At 36.2% G+C, this 16,230-nt stretch overlaps 1 protein-coding gene across 1 annotated transcript in view; it reads right to left on the bottom strand.

The window, feature by feature from the left end:
- CAMK4 (calcium/calmodulin-dependent protein kinase IV) overlaps window positions 1-16,230 on the bottom strand; it is a 273,484-nt gene that overhangs the window by 169,666 nt on the left and 87,588 nt on the right. The window lies entirely within an intron of this gene.

The following is a 16,230-nucleotide window of genomic DNA, read 5'->3' as shown; positions in this document are numbered from 1 at the left end:
AAGAAATTTCCCTTTGGTGTTCCAGGCAGCTTTTTAAACATCAACAGCATCTGTTATTGTTTCTGGAGAAGAAAAGGATTTTGAGGCATGAGATATAATTAAATTATGTCAAAACACTGCACTCAAGAATTTTTCCTGTTGAATAGATGATCAAACAGACATATTTTAGGACAAAATAACTACCCATTTTAGATCACAGGCCTTGAGACTACACCCACTGCTGTTTCTAAAGGATTCATGTGGCTGAGAGCTATACCAGATGGCTAATACAGACATGGAAGAGATTTCACATCTCCCAGCTGTGACTTAGGCTTGTCAGTGACATTCAGTAATATTTAGCATTTAATATTAAGAAACTGTATGAATTAAAAGTAACTAAAATTACTCCTTCAACAAGAGGCTTAGCAGAGGCAAGGTTGGTGGCTTATTTAGCGCATAGATGTGTTTTGTTTTGCCTGAACAGGGTTTTTAAAAAATGCTGAATGTTTTGCCAACATTTAAAAATTGGGAGATTTCACCAAAATTCAGATTTCCAGCTCCTCTTGAATACAGCAACACTAACTCCTTTTTGTGTCCAGCAGCATTGGTGAGACCTGAGCAGCAACTTTTTTGAAAGCCAGCAGCTTCACACATTTGTAACACCTCCCAGCTCCTGTTGACATATACACTTGCCTCCTCTAATCTCATGAACACCCAGGAAGTGGGAGTTCCTGGTAACCAAAGCAGAGAAATGTTGAAAAGCTCACTTCCAGGGGTATAGGTAGTATAATCAATTATTAGAGCTTATTTCATGTCACCTCTTTACAATTCAGTCTGGTGGTTAGGAGTCCATGATTATTCCATTTCACAAATCAGACAATGTTGTTATTAGGAAATGTCATTATGCTACGATCACTACAAAAGAGAAAAGCTAAACCCAATTTAACTATGACAGCCCATAGTATGGCTGCAGGATGCATCTTGATTGCAGAAATGTTAAAATGTGAAAGGCCACGCACTTTAATATCAATTAAAAATGCCAATATTTGCTCGGTGCAGTGGCTCACGCCTGTAATCCCAGCACTTTGGGAGGCCGAGATGGGTGGATCACCTGAGGTCAGGAGTTCAAGACCAGCCTGACCAACATGATGAAACTCCGCCTCTACTAAAAATACAAAAGTAGCTGGGCATGAATGCTTGCCTGTAATCCCAGCTACTTGGGAGACTGAGGCAGGAGAATAACTTGAACCAGGGAGGCAGAGGTTGTAGTGAGCCGAGATCATGCCATTGCACTCCAGCCTGGGCAATGAGCAAAACTCCATCTCAAAAACAAACAAACAACAAAAAAAGGCAATATTATATATGAATAGTACTACACATTAACGCTAAGTTACAAATTAATTTCAGTTTCTATCATTCCTGTTTCTATTCCATAGCCTTTTAAATAGGCTCCAGGCCTCCAACCTTATTCCCCTTTAGTCCTCCTCCTTTCTACTACTGGAACAATCCTTCTAGAATGGAAATCTGACCATGACCCTCCCCTATGCTCACTATCCCCATGATGATGAGAAAAATCCAGTTTCCTCAGCATGTCATTTGAGATCATGTGCCATCTTGCTCATCTTTCTTCCGGTCTTATCTACTTTTGTCCTCCCTTTTCTACCTAGCAGTATCAGATTCACTGAGTTGAGTATGCTTCTCTTTTTGTTTACATCACCTCCTCTAATCTTCTGATGAACAAGGTTTTAGGCATTAATGAATTCAACATAATCACCATCTTGTATGGCACACATATCACATTCTTTTTTATTCCATCTTGGACTCATAGGAAGTTAGCTTTTTCCACTCCTATACCTAATATCTCCTTTATGCTTGATTCACATGCACGCCTATCTAGACCAGAGTTTGCAAACATCCATCTCATAAGTTGATTCCACCTTTCAGTTATATCTTGCATACAAAATGTTTAGACAAAAATGTTTAGACAGTTTTTTTAATTGGATGTCAATATTAATAATAGGTACATTTTACATTTTAAGAAAATGAAGCCTAGAAATGTAGTACTAGCATTCCTGGATAACCACAATCAGTTAAAGGTGGCAGTAGCTGTCTCATCAAAACTGGGCATGCTGTCTACATTGTGTCAGGGATACCAACAGTCTCCATGACTTTTAATATATCTTCTCACTCATTTACAATACAGCCTTGCCCTCTGTAAGCATCAGAATTAGCAATTTTCATTATATACTGGGAACTCGTAACATTCACAGAGCATCTTATTGATCTATGTCCCTGGTAGCTAGCACACAGCCTGGAACTGGAGCTCAAGAAATGTTTTACAGATTGGAGAAATCTGATATAATAATCACAACAACCCAGCAAAAAGGCAAGGGATATTATGATACATAGCTGATAAAGAAACCACAGTTTGGGAAGTTAATGTATTGTTCAAAAAGACATAGTTAATAAAGGGAAGAGTTGTTACTGAATCCAAGACTCTGCTCTGTCTCAGGCCTTCTCACTAAGGCAGTCTCTTGTGGAAGTCTATCCAGACAGGTTACAAAAACTTAATACTTTTTCAATTGATAAATTAGTCACTACTACTATTGGAACAATCTTTCTAGAATAGAAATCTGACCCCACCATTACAAAGCATATTGCACACTGCCTTGTATTATAGTTAATTGTGTGCATGTGTCTCTCCAGTGTGACTTGAGGGTGAAGGCCTGTGACAAGCTAGTGTCTTTCATACAGTAGACCTGCAATACTGGCTTGGAGAATTAGAATAAACTGAATGAATAACTCTCTGCTCCTTACCACCTCTATTATAACAATGTCTTAAATCCTATAAGAGAGGAGGAAGAAAAAGGAGGAAGAGAGAAGAATATTATAATAAAATAAAAATAAAAATACAATGAAGAGTCTACTTATACCTACTTACTGTTTTACATCTTTATCAACAGTATTTGCCATCATAAGTCTGATAAAATTATATGGTTTCTAATCTATTTCGATTTTAAAGTATTACCTTCATTATCCTCATACTTACTCTGTCGGCTCTGTCAGTTATTTGTATTTGTTTCCAGGAGGTCACAGACAACTCTGTCTTTATTAATGCAATTATCTGATTCTTTCATTAAGGCCAGAAGTGATATCAGTGACATTTCATTACAATTTAAGAGACACTCTTAGAATTAGAAGTGGCACGGCTTTTCTGGACAGTGTTGTCTAAGTTGAATTGCCTAGGACTGGTATCAGAGCTTGGTATTTCCAGTTTGTTAGTTCCTCCACCTCCAACCCCACCTTCCACTCCAAAATAATATCTTCTTTCTCTCTCCCCTTAGATAATAAAGTCATTAGGGAATAAAACAACTGTTCCACACGGCTGTGTTACGGCAATCAGTCTTAAGAGAGTCTTATACTTCATAACAGTATTGAATGAGACTCACTGTACTCATCTCAGAAACAGAAACCACATCTGGGATTTTATTACCTGACAAATTCTGGGGCAGGCACAGTGGTACCACACAGCTATGTGGATCATAAAGAAGTGTGATCCACCTAGCCATACACTTTGCCAACTTTGAATCCAAATACGGAAATTCTGATCACCTTTTTTGGGCTATTACTTAGTAAGCCATTTTGTGTCATAGATAGATAACATACTTCCTCCTAAAGCATTTACTACATTATGCAATACACTTCCACAAACCAACCATTACTATTTATAACCACCTTCTTGCCAAAAATGAAAAGCTGAAGTATAAAGGGATTAAGCAACTTGTGTAAATTAAATCAAGTGTCTCCATTCTCTTTGCATGTAGCACAAATCTGCTTTTCTTTTTTAGCGACCTAACTTTATACAATCTAATAAAAAAAATAGCCTTTTAATATTGTTTTCCTTTTTTTAACATATTACTCCACCGGCCTCAGGATTCTGAATTTATTTGAAAACAAAATGTAATATTTGCATTCAGATAATACAGGGCCCGTTGTTCAAAAATTATTAAAATTTCAACATGGCCACGGCAGAGCATTAAACCAAGTGCAGAGCCCTTTTGAGCATAGGAATCTGTGGGGCTGTACAGAACACATGCCCATGGAGCTGGTCCTGACCACAGACAAATCACTTGGCCTACCTGACCATCAGATGACTCATCTACAAATGGGCATAATCACATATACTTTTTCTACCTCATGGACTCATTATAAGGATCACAAAAGTTCAAATTCTTTGTAGGCTCTGAAACATGTTAAAAATATGTTTGTGTTACAATTATTGGCTAACGCACATTATTTATTTATTTATTTATTTATTTAATAAATGCTGTATTATAAAACACTTTCTACAGGCTAAGCTTGAATGGATGAGTATTGCTTATTGCCCTAGGAAAACTCAAATTCTTTCTTAAAACATAGGCTTTACCATGATTTTATATCAATTGTGTACTTAGGGAAGTTAACAATATACTCCTTGAAATAAGAGTTTTACTGTATAGATCTAACTAGGCGCAAATGGGTGCCTTAAACTAACCTAAACTGCTTTAAATCACTGTGTAATGTAACTCTGACATTTGAAATTCATTTTTTAGCACATTCCAGTCCCTGCCTGGCCTGACCTCTAATTTCCGGGAAGAAAGTTTCCTAGCACTTGTTTCTTATTAGACGCATTAATATTCAGTCCCTCTTGCAGGTATCGGAAGCCTATGGTCTCTTCAATTCTAAGCCCATGTCCTTTATTATTATTACCATTTTTAATGCCTCTTCAGTAGTTTTCCTGCATTTTGTTTTTGGGTCAAAAACAAAGGAGAGAAGCTTGAACCAGCTAGAAATTTCAAGATGAATTCCTATGCACTCTTGACCCTCAAAATATATTAGGATACAATTACAAAAACAACTCAATTTTTAGTGTAGAGGTCAAACCTCTTCACTTCTTGTTCTGGTTTTGTTCTCAACCAGTCTTTGAGAGAACATTTAAATAGTTCTGAAACAGGTTAGAATATTGCTATTCCTATTCTTGAAAATGCAATATTAATTGAAATTATAGATTCCTTGCTCCTGGTGATTTATCAATGCCAGGAAAGCACCGAGACACTATGGGTTCCTATCCCTTTTTTCTTGTAATATAACCACAATGTCACCTAAGAAAACTATTTTTTAAAACAAGTGATTTAAACAAATAATGTTTGCAGGTCAAACATGACACTATCTCTATGCCTGCAGAGGAGCCTTCACTGTGCATCTTCATGTTCTTCAAACATCCATTTAAAGCTAAGGCTCCAGTCCTCAGAGCTGCAGGAAGATCAATCACTCAACATCTATCAGAAGCTCAGAGTTAAAAGAAAAAGTCACCTCAGGTGTTCTCGTCTTCAAAGAAAAAAAGAAGGAAAAGAAGGTTACAACTCAAAGTATGTTTGGAAATGTCAGTTTGAGCCTCCTGGGCAAATGTCTGTGGAGTGAGACTAAATGGTTGAGAACAGTTAAGTGGGACAGTGGCGTTCACAAAGTACCTCAAATGGAAACAGCGAAGGCTGGTCATAGAAAAAGAACTGAGCTGATCCTTTATTTTCCCTAGGGGACTGGCGACATCTCCTGCCCTGTTACTGTGGAGCAGGAATGGCCAAGGGAGGCTGGAGAAAAAGGATTAAGAGTATTAGGCCACATGTCAAGGCTTTGATGTGATTAGAAATTATTGGAAAGCCCTTGAGGGAATGTCAATTTCCTCTTTATTATTGGTAATGTTTGCTTAGGGTCATGAAATAATTTGAGTTCTCCGAAAATGCAATATTTAATGAATAAAATGTAGTGGTCTGTTTTGCTTCCTGCATTAATTAAAAATAGCATCAAATTATTGCCTAGAGAGCCAAACAAAACGATAAATTCTTTTGTGCCCTCTATAACTTCAATCCTAGATTTCCAATCTGCCTCTGAAGAAAACAAAGGATTCTGGCTATAGCATTGCAGCCCTTCGCAATATCTCAGGTGACAGCTGTCTAGCAGAAGAAGCTGTCACTGCCTGCAGACTTGGAAAAACTGGAAAATGAGTCTTTTCAACAAAACGTGGTAGAATTTGTCTAAATATTGCCAAACAGAAAATCGCTTTTTCCAAGTTAACATTTATTTAGCTCCTCCTACGCACATTGGGGTAAAAGAATTAGAAAGTTTAAGTCTTAGAGGAAAAGAGATTAAGAATGAGGTTTAGAGTTTCTTTACATGCAAAAATAATGAAGATCATAATCTTCCACAACTAAGATTGTCATGATGATTAAATGAGATATCTTATGTGAAAGGTCCTAGCCCAGTGCCAGGCACATAAATGAAACTAAATGAATTTTAATTTTCTTCTTTCTTCTTTACTTTATCTGATTTCAGAATTCCAGGTGAAAACTAACCTAATCAGGGAGACAAGAAATCATTAATAAATAAGCTTGTCTGTGTTCCGTTCACCACCTACAATGTTAGTATTTCAAATTAATCTGTATGAATCAATATTCATTAAATTGCACCAGGCAAATGGTACAGAAAGTTAAAATAGCTCACTATTCTCTCCCTAATCAATTGAAAAGCTAATGCTACTAAAAGTTTCTAATTATCTGTGCAGGCAATGATTTTTCCCACTGAAAAATTTTGAGGAGAAAATAAAACCTTTTAATTAACAGCTTTCTTCTTAAAAAATTCTGCCAAAAGCACATCCAAATGCACATACACTTCAAATAAAGTATGGAAAATTTTCCCAGCTAATTCAACAATAAGCAAGGTAACAATCTGTTTACCAGGAAACCAAGTGTCTTGAACAGAAATAGTCATAACATGGTATCTATTTAATTGTGTCATTTTGCTATTGCAATATCTTATCTTTCATAAGATACTTTTTTGATATCAAATCCATTATCTCAGAAATTATATTTCATCATCGAAATTGATATGATCTACTCTTCAAAATGTCAACATTAAGAAAGCCTTTGTAGTTGTTTCTGGATTAAACAACAATAAAAACTCTCATATTGGTAAACGTCAGCTTTCTTCATTTGTAATTGATTGTCATTATAAAGACAGAAATGGTATTTTCAACATATTAACAAGACACTTATTTGATGGCCTTAATGGTTTTCAATCATATTTAAGAACAGAAATGAAACACAAAATTACATCAGGGTATATCATTATATTGGTGGGAACTAATTAATTGGTTCATTAGCTTCTGCAGATTTTTAACTATCAGCTTTTTAAAGTTCTAAAAATACTAGAAAATTATTCTGAAAAGATTATAAAGTATTTTTGTTCCTTTTCTGAATTAAAGGCACTGTTAAACTTATTAGCTAATTAAAAAAGTAAACTTTTGAAATGTAAAATGTGGGTTATGGGGCAAATAAAGAACAATATATGCACTGTTATAAAGCTGAGCTGTAATACATGCTTTACTCATAAACAGATTTGCAGATTCATGATTGCAAAAATGTTGGGACTGTATTAAAACATGACTTTCCATTATATGGATATGCTGTTGGCCAAGTCTTACCTGGATTTGAACAATGATGGAGAAAGTGAGTCTTCATAAGTAGTTCCAAGACTACCAAAAAGTATCACTAACTCTTCATCTCAAATTACACAGCCTAAGACTAATGAAATCCTATACTTAAACTCCACTCTAGGTACCAACCATACCTTATACACTAAATAAATGCATTCCTCAAAATTTCACAGCTGTTTAATAACGTATTACTTTTTCCATTACTTCCTATTACACTTTTGGGGAGTGGCTTCTACAGAAAAAAAAAAAAAAATTTGTCCTAACAGAGAAAAAGACACACACTTAAGAATACTAATATTCACTACAAAGAAGATTCTACGCCTGTAATTTGACATACCCATACAAATTACTGCAAAAAGTTACTGAAAGGACAATCAATTCACATATCACACGTCATGTAAAAGAGCATGTATTAAAGTTCAGTCCAATTTCATTGGCTTCTTTTCTGATTCCACCACCGTAAGATGTGTAAGCAGCAAGTAGCTATGTCTGTATTCTGGGTATTTTGTTGAAATCCTCACAGATTAAATTCACTTAAATAGAGGTGAATTTTTGACAATTGTATTTTTGAGAATTGTAAATTTTGACAATTAAAATGAAAAAGTACAAATAACCAATTTATATTGAGTTCTACACTCTAAGCACTATATTGATCACTTTGCACACATTATTTCATAATGGTAATCTATCATAACAGGAGATAAGAAGATTGAGGTTAAGAGAACTAAAGGAACATGACCAAGATCACAAAGCTTACATGGAGTAGGGAGGAAAGGCTGAACTCAGATCCGGTCTGACTTCATCTCTTATGTTCTTAGTCACCCTGCTTTACTCTTTGCCACCTAGACCCTGATTTTCACTGTTGATGTTTTGAGAAAAGTTGTGTGGATATTCATATTTCTTAAGTATAATGACATACTAGTTGATAACAAGGAGTTTCTAACAGACTGTTCAAAAGACGGAAAAAACATCTCAAGTTTTAATTCTGTTAGTGAAGAAACTCCCACACAAAGAACAGTGAGAACATTCAGCTTAGCTGCTCCATGGGGTAGAAGCATTTTTGTTATCATAACTGGGGGTGAAACAGAGCTGCTACCGACATCTCATAGGCAGAGGAGAGGGATATTTTGAAACATCCTGCACAGGATGATCCCCTCTCCTGCACAGCAAAGAATTATTGCTCCAAAATGCAAGTAGTGATGAATTTGAGAAACCCTGGCTTAAGTTGAGACCTACCCAATTTAAAAATCAAAACTATTGAGGAACACAGGATACCCAGAAAAGAAGGGGCATCCCCTTGGTGTAGTGAAAGGTCTCTAATCCTTCACACTTAGCTTAAGTTAAAGTTGTTTTAAGTCTGCAAGGAAGTTAGTTTTAATATTTGCCCAAAGACAAAAAAGGGGAGCCCCATTAAAACGTGAAGTCTGCAAAATGTATACTGAAGCCAATGCTCCAAAGATTGTCCCACAGAAGATACCATATGAGCATAGGGGCTCTCCACTAACAAATCACATTAATCAATGGGGAGTTGGCCTCCAACTCATTTCTACTCTATATTTTAAACTTACAGACATTTCTGAGTTTCTTGGATTGTTCCAGAAGGCTTAGAAGGCACAACTTAAAGAATCTTATTTAATTTGTGGTTGAAGTATCATTCATTTGTATCATGAAATTTCTGGCTGCCACTAGAAACTTCAGAATATTCCATAAGAAAGAAGTCAAGGAAGCCTCTAGATATACTGACTGGGTCTGCTGGAATCCTAAAAAACATGAACAAATTCAGGTCTCTTGGAATACAATAATTACTGACACCTAGTACCCAGTTACTCACAGCCAGGCATTGTGCTATGCTCCTCACAGGCATTATCTCATTTCACTCTCAGAACAACATTATAAGCTCGCAATTTTAATGTCTATTTTACAGATGAAAAGAGTGGAACACAGTGAGGTTACTGACTTGTTCAAGGTCGTACAATTAATAAGAGGTAAATTTGGAACTTGAAGCCGGTTCTCTCTAGTAGTAAGGTCTATGCCTATAACCACCATGATATCTGGCTTGTTTGGTGATCCCTCAAACCCGTATTTTCTGGGTATCTATTAGGAGTCCTCTACTTTGGTCTTAAGGTCCTGGCACCCAGCTGCAAGAAAGCATTTGGGCCAGGTTGCAGGGTGCATCACCTCACAATGAAATAGAGTTATTTCTCAGAATGAGTAAGTTCTTTGTATGAAAATTCATAACTAGAAAATCAAGAATTTGCTTTCCTTCAAAGAAAAAACGACTAACATTTCTAGGATGAAACTCCATCTCATATTTTTAGATCTTTGACTTTTCTAAAAAATGATGTAACTTTTAATCTGGTTTTCTACACATACCAAGAGATCTGGCAGCTAAAAAATACCAAGGAAACAAAAACAAAAGCCAAATAGCAACAACACAACATCACCTCACTGCTACTGAAGATTGGGAAGACTGACAAATTACCCATATTGATTCTCTACTGGAATGAGACCAAAGATGACAGCAAACACAGCTGGTTTATATAATATTTATGATTGTCCTTGAGAAACAAGAAATTTGAGAACAATTTGATGTCTTAGAGGAAAAAAATGTCTTTTAGAAATTCATGAAGTCTTTGCGAATATTCCCAAGAAAAGCAAAGAATTCTTCAACTTTCCTTTGGATGACAGCTCTGCCAAATGAACAGAGGGTGTGAGGCCAGCTCTGTACAGCCTAGATGTCCCCTACACGCCTGTGGAGGTCACAAACTGTCCAGAACAACCTCGTCTCAATCCATTACATAGGCTTTGTACCCTCCTCTGCACCCACCTTCCTTCTAAAGAGAGAATGGGGCCCATCAACATATCATCTATTCAGAGTTTTTCATACAAAGATTAATTATTCTTCAAACAGAAATCCCAAAGGTACCAATGTACACACTAACACACTATAGTATGCTAATACAAGCACTCTCAGCAAGTCTTCTCTAAGGACGGCAAGTGTGCAGGTGGTGACTGCCACATGGCAGCAGGCAGCCCCTCCATCTGCCAATTTTAGAAAATCTAAGGAAGAGGAACTAGAATGATTTTTTCTTTTTGCTTTGGACCTAATTACAACCTTATGCCAGATAAACTGATGCCACATTCCCTTGCAATAAAAAAGAGTGGTGGGAGAGGGTTTAAGATTTTACCTTCACCCAGGTTATGCCCTCACTATAAAAAAGGTTGATGACAGCCAGATTCTTTAATACCATTCTCTCTGAAAATAAGCTCCACTAGCTAAGGAGCTTATTTTATTTTGAATTTTTATCTAAATTCAACTGTATTATACTGGTGTTCTTAGAATGGATATGTGTGAGATCTGTTACGTGTCTGTGAAAATGATCCTCACCACTGCTGTCAGATGAATACAGCTAAGGCGACTCATCATCCCCACAGCCCAGAAAACTAGAGAAAGCATCCCAAATGAACATAAATAAATGTTTCATGTACTCAAAAAGAGACATATTCACAATTCTTATTATAGTTCTACTACTATTTTAAAAGGCCAATATACTTTTTATAATTCAGTAGAAGTTTCCTTAAGGGAATCGCTCAGAACATATCCTTAATCTTAAAGCTATACTGTGTTCACTAGGACAGGGATTACCAAAGCATGAAAAGTAATACTAGCTGTCTTTGTCAAGGAGTCCCTATGTACTAAACGCCAGGCTTAGCATTTACATATTTACCCCTCTGAGCCATCTTCCACACTGCTGTCAAAGTAAGCTTGAGTCCTAAAGCACACTTCATCTTCTTCTTTTTAAAACCTTTCAATTACCCCCTATTGCCAATGGACAAAATTCAGATTTCTTAGCATGACTTGTAAGGCCATCTATCAATTGGCTCATGCCTCTTTTGTCATTAGTGCCTGAACTTCTCTCAACCAACTTCCTGACATCTTAATCACAATGTAGCACAATATCATTTATCTTTATTAAAAGCAGATGTCCACAGATAACACTTTATTTTAGAAGGATACATTTATTTTTAAAGAAGCTACTAAACACATTGGATGTTTACTGGGGAATGGAGATGAGGAGGTAGAAAGAGTGATAAAGAGATAACAAAGCAATAAAACTAGAGAAACCTTACACAGGTGGGGATACAGGTGGCCATGACCGAGGAGCATGGTTAAGTCAACTCTCCCCGCAAAATGAGGTTGAATATGCCTGGTTAGCCTAGGTAAATATACACACCAGGTAAATGTATGCACTCATGAAATGGTGTCAGTAAACTCTCCTCAGGTTGTAGAAAAGAGGACACAGAAGACTGAACCCTGCCATCTACTCATTTCCTGAATCTAACAGACTATTTATCTATCTATTCTGAAGCATGTGTGAGATATAGCACATTTACTTTCCTGCAAGTTAAGGTATCAGCCTAGCCTATGTCCCATGTCAATGTCTGCTCCACCTCCACATGACACTGAGACCACCAGTGGTCCTAGAGATGGAATGAATTCCAAATCTAAAGTCTTATATCCAACTCACATTTATTTCAACTCACTTTTTAAAAATAAGCAAAATTTTAGAGAACAGACATCTTAGTGAGACAATAGAAGTTAAAGGGTGGTCATGGAGGGATATTTACCATGATCCAGACCTGGAAAACTCAAGGTGAACAAGTCGGAATAGAAGAAATAACCTGTGCCACAGCTCACCCAGAGAAAGAGTCAGGAGGATGGCTAAGCAGGCAGTAAAATGGCTTGTTAATGGCTCAGAACCAGAGTCAATTCTCACTCCTCCTAGATTTGACTTCAGCTAAAGGAGCTTCAGCTTTGATGAGACCTTAATAGGGATGTTTAAATGCAACAACAACAACTACAAAAATGGGCACAGATTTTGTCCAAGAGTGGCCAGGGCTCCTTGAGAGGGAGTGAGGTGTTGATCCCAGACACCTGGAAGGTTCCCACCACAAATGCACATCTTTGATCACGCTGCCTTCTCTGCCATTCACCCTGCCCTACCCACCTAAGACCCTGGTCAAAGGCTTTCCTCTCCTACAACTCTCAGCCCAGGCAGAATTGATAAGTCCCTTCAGGAGGCATTTCGTCTGGTGTAAATGCTTACTGACAATAGAGTAGTCTCAAGTTGCAAAGCACCGCCATTGTTAAGCGGTGTGCCCTCAGGGTGCCCTGAACCAACAGCTAGCAGAGCCTTGCAACACTGCATTGCTCTTTTGCGTGTGCTTTGTTTGTTTCAACTCACAAGACTCTAGGATACTCAAGTCCAAGAACCGTATCTTACTCACTCACATCTCTACCATGGACCGTAGTTCCTGGCAACTAGAAAGAACTTATTACATGTTTACAGTACAAAGGAAACCTCAGTCAATGAAGTTAAACAAATATAACCACAACACAGGTAATCCTCATATGGCAAATAGAAGGTTAATTATATCTCAATTATTTTTCATCTATAATTAAATACATGTAATTTTAAGATTACTGAATATTTAATTTTCCTTTTACTTCAAATAAGCAATGGGGTTTAATTTTAAGATTACAGAAGGCACTTTTAATGAATTCAGTATTTAGGGCTAAAACTCTGGTAGTAAGCTATTGTTTTCCATAACATAAATGATTCTAGGAGAATTTTACATAACTGACTTTCCCTAAAATCTGAGTCAAACAACTGAACATCTCTAAATAACATTCTGGGCCGGGCGCGGTGGCTCAAGCCTGTAATCCCAGCACTTTGGGAGGCCCAGGCGGGCGGATCACAAGGTCAGGAGATCGAGACCATCCTGGCTAACACGGTGAAACCCCGTCTCTACTAAAAAGTACAAAAAACTAGCCGGGCGAGGTGGCGGGCGCCTGTAGTCCCAGCTACTCGGGAGGCTGAGGCAGGAGAATGGTGTGAACCCGGGAGGCGGAGCTTGCAGTGAGCTGAGATGCGGCCACTGCACTCCAGCTTGGGCAACAGAGCGAGACTCCGTCTCAAAAAAAAATAAAAATAAAAATAAATAAATAACATTCTGTTTCCCACTGGACTAAATTTCAATTTCAGAGATGCTTAGCTGTCATTTTGGATTGATCTCCAAGGAGGATTGTTCCCAAACTTAATTTTTAAATTTCATCTGCAAATTTTGTAGCTTGTAGATAAATATCTTTGAATAAAAAATAATAATTACAGTAAAGGGAATTAATGTTTTTAAAGGGAATACTGATCAATTATTTCATAAAACAAAAATATTCTTTAGTAATCCTTATTACCACCTCTTATTTTATATGTTTTATACATTTGGATTTCTGAGCCCCAGGCTTTTCAAAATTAAAGCTCACTCATATTTTATTAGTTAATAAAGTGCATTTTAAAATAAGAACTAGTTTTGATACATTTATAAAGTCACTGGGACCCTAAGAATTTTAGGCAGTTTCCAGAAATGTTTAATTTACAGCTAAGTAGTAGCTGGACACTGAGAGAATATGGCCCATTAATATAAAATGTTTAAAGATTTCTTTTCAGTCCAAAGCCAATGGTAGTTGAAAGGCTTAAAGAATCCAGGGCTTTATAATTTAAGAATATTTATCCTTCAGCAAGCATCCTCACTGAATTCTAATGCCAGTTAAATCATTACATCAAAAGCTCTTCAGAATAAATACTTCTTAACTGAACAAAGAGATGTCTCTGTTTCTCATATGAAAACCAACTAAATTTAACCATCTTGCAAGTTAATTGCAGAGAGAATAAATGACCAAAGAGTGAGTATGCAAAAAACTACAATGGCTTATACTTTAGTTCAATCCTAAAAATAAAACTTATTCTATAAATGGAACCAAGTTTATGTACAGGAAAGTTGTGGAGTCCAGTTAAAAAACAGGATTCCCAAAAGGATAGTGGGGGAGGGTATAAGAAAGTTATTTGGCTAGAATGGAAGAATTGTCTCTGAATTGGGAAAATACAATTCATTTTATTATTTTATGCTATCCAAACGCAGGTACCCTTATGAGAGTTATGTTTATTAAGAAAAATTCATCTTCCTATCTATATTTTCTCCCATTCCCCTTTCAAAGGAAAATAATGACTTTTAATGTAATGAAGGATTCATTAGAGACATTCTAATCCTAGATATAGTTTCGAGTAAGATCAGGACTTAGTTCCTTTAATCACTCCATTCTAAGTGTTTCATCACCATCCATGTGGGAGCAAGTCAGCAGTTATCACCAGAATTATTCTTTGTCAATTCCTATCATTTCAAGTTAATTAAATATACATATTTATATTCATTTTAACTGTTTAGTTTGCCATATATAAATCATTCTATAGGATATGTTAAGTCTTTTTTGAAAAAGCCATTGTTGCCATTCTCCAGTAAATAATCTTTTCAGTTATGCTAGGAAGAGATGTTGCCTGAAATATATAGAAGCAAATCACATTTACAGTCAAGATGCCTGGACCTAGTAGGTTAAGGAGGGGGGTCATATGTCTTACAAAAGGCACCTGAACAGGGCTGATGAAAAAAAAAAAAAAAAACATAGTAACCCATATTAAACCCTTCTCCAGCATGTGGACTTCAATTGTGGATCAGTTCAAATCACAAATTTGTAAACTGCAAATTTTCTTAATAATAAATAAAACCCCATATGTAAAATAATGGTCACTGAGTTTATAAATACAACATAGAGATGTTTTCAATCAATTGTGATTTTCAAGTTTTTTTCTCAAAATTAATTTTTCTGCATATGCATTTGACTAAATCTAATTTAAATATGCAGTTCCAATTCTTATTCTTAGGAGAATTCTTAAGGCATGTTAAAAATGATGTTAAAATAACTTCATTTGCTTTTAATTCCAACATTTACAATTCCATACTTTTTTATAACATCTCTCTCCAGCCAATTTAAAATAGGTTGCAAAAGTTTAAATGGGTCAATTTCTTAAAGTGATGTGAAGTTTGGCAGTTTCAATGAAGGAAAAAACTAATTTATTCATTTAAAAAGTCAATTATATTATTTTCTTCAGCTATTTATCCATGACACCTATCACTGTAATGTCTGAATTAAACATTTTAACAAAAAAGGAGAAAATAAAATATTTACTTGATTTTTTTTTCTTTGAGAAGAAAGTTTGGACAAAAAAGAATCAATGCAAAGATTATATTTTTCATCAGTGACTTCATGTTTAAGAAAACTACACACTTTCTTCAAAAAGATGATTCTAGAACTTTAAAATAACTTGAACAACTAGAGGAAGAGGAAGGTCCTACTCCCAGACAAGGCAAAGTTTCAGATTACAGAAAAGGAAAATAAAGCATCTTAACATGCAGCAATTCCAAATATGGTTTTCCTCTCTCATATTTTTCAGTTTCATTAATGGTAGTAATTCTGTCTTATTTCACAAATCTTATGAGCAAAGAAGCCCCATGATTCAGACATTAGTATATAATTGGTTTATCTTTCTGTGATTTCAATTAACTTCATCACTCCATGCTTTGTTTTACTTTCCATTGTCTCGTCGTTTTCTCTAGCCTCAACATGAAATAATGGATGAAAGCGACAAAGAAGGCAAGGGTTGCAAAGAGAAAGAGACTGAGTTAGAACCCAGCCATAGCTGACTCTTGGTGAACAGAAGGGGCTGCTTGCTGGCTTGCTTAGGGAGGGGACCCCATGAGAAGCTCACCATAGGTGACATTTAAAAATACTGTGCAACTAGTACCAACATGGCACATGTATACATATG

This window comes from Colobus angolensis, unplaced genomic scaffold, assembly GCF_000951035.1.
Source record: "Colobus angolensis palliatus isolate OR3802 unplaced genomic scaffold, Cang.pa_1.0 Scaffold465, whole genome shotgun sequence".
Lineage (NCBI taxonomy): Eukaryota > Metazoa > Chordata > Mammalia > Primates > Cercopithecidae > Colobus > Colobus angolensis.
Note: the sequence above shows the minus strand (reverse complement) of the source record. Positions and strands in the feature narration are given on the sequence as shown.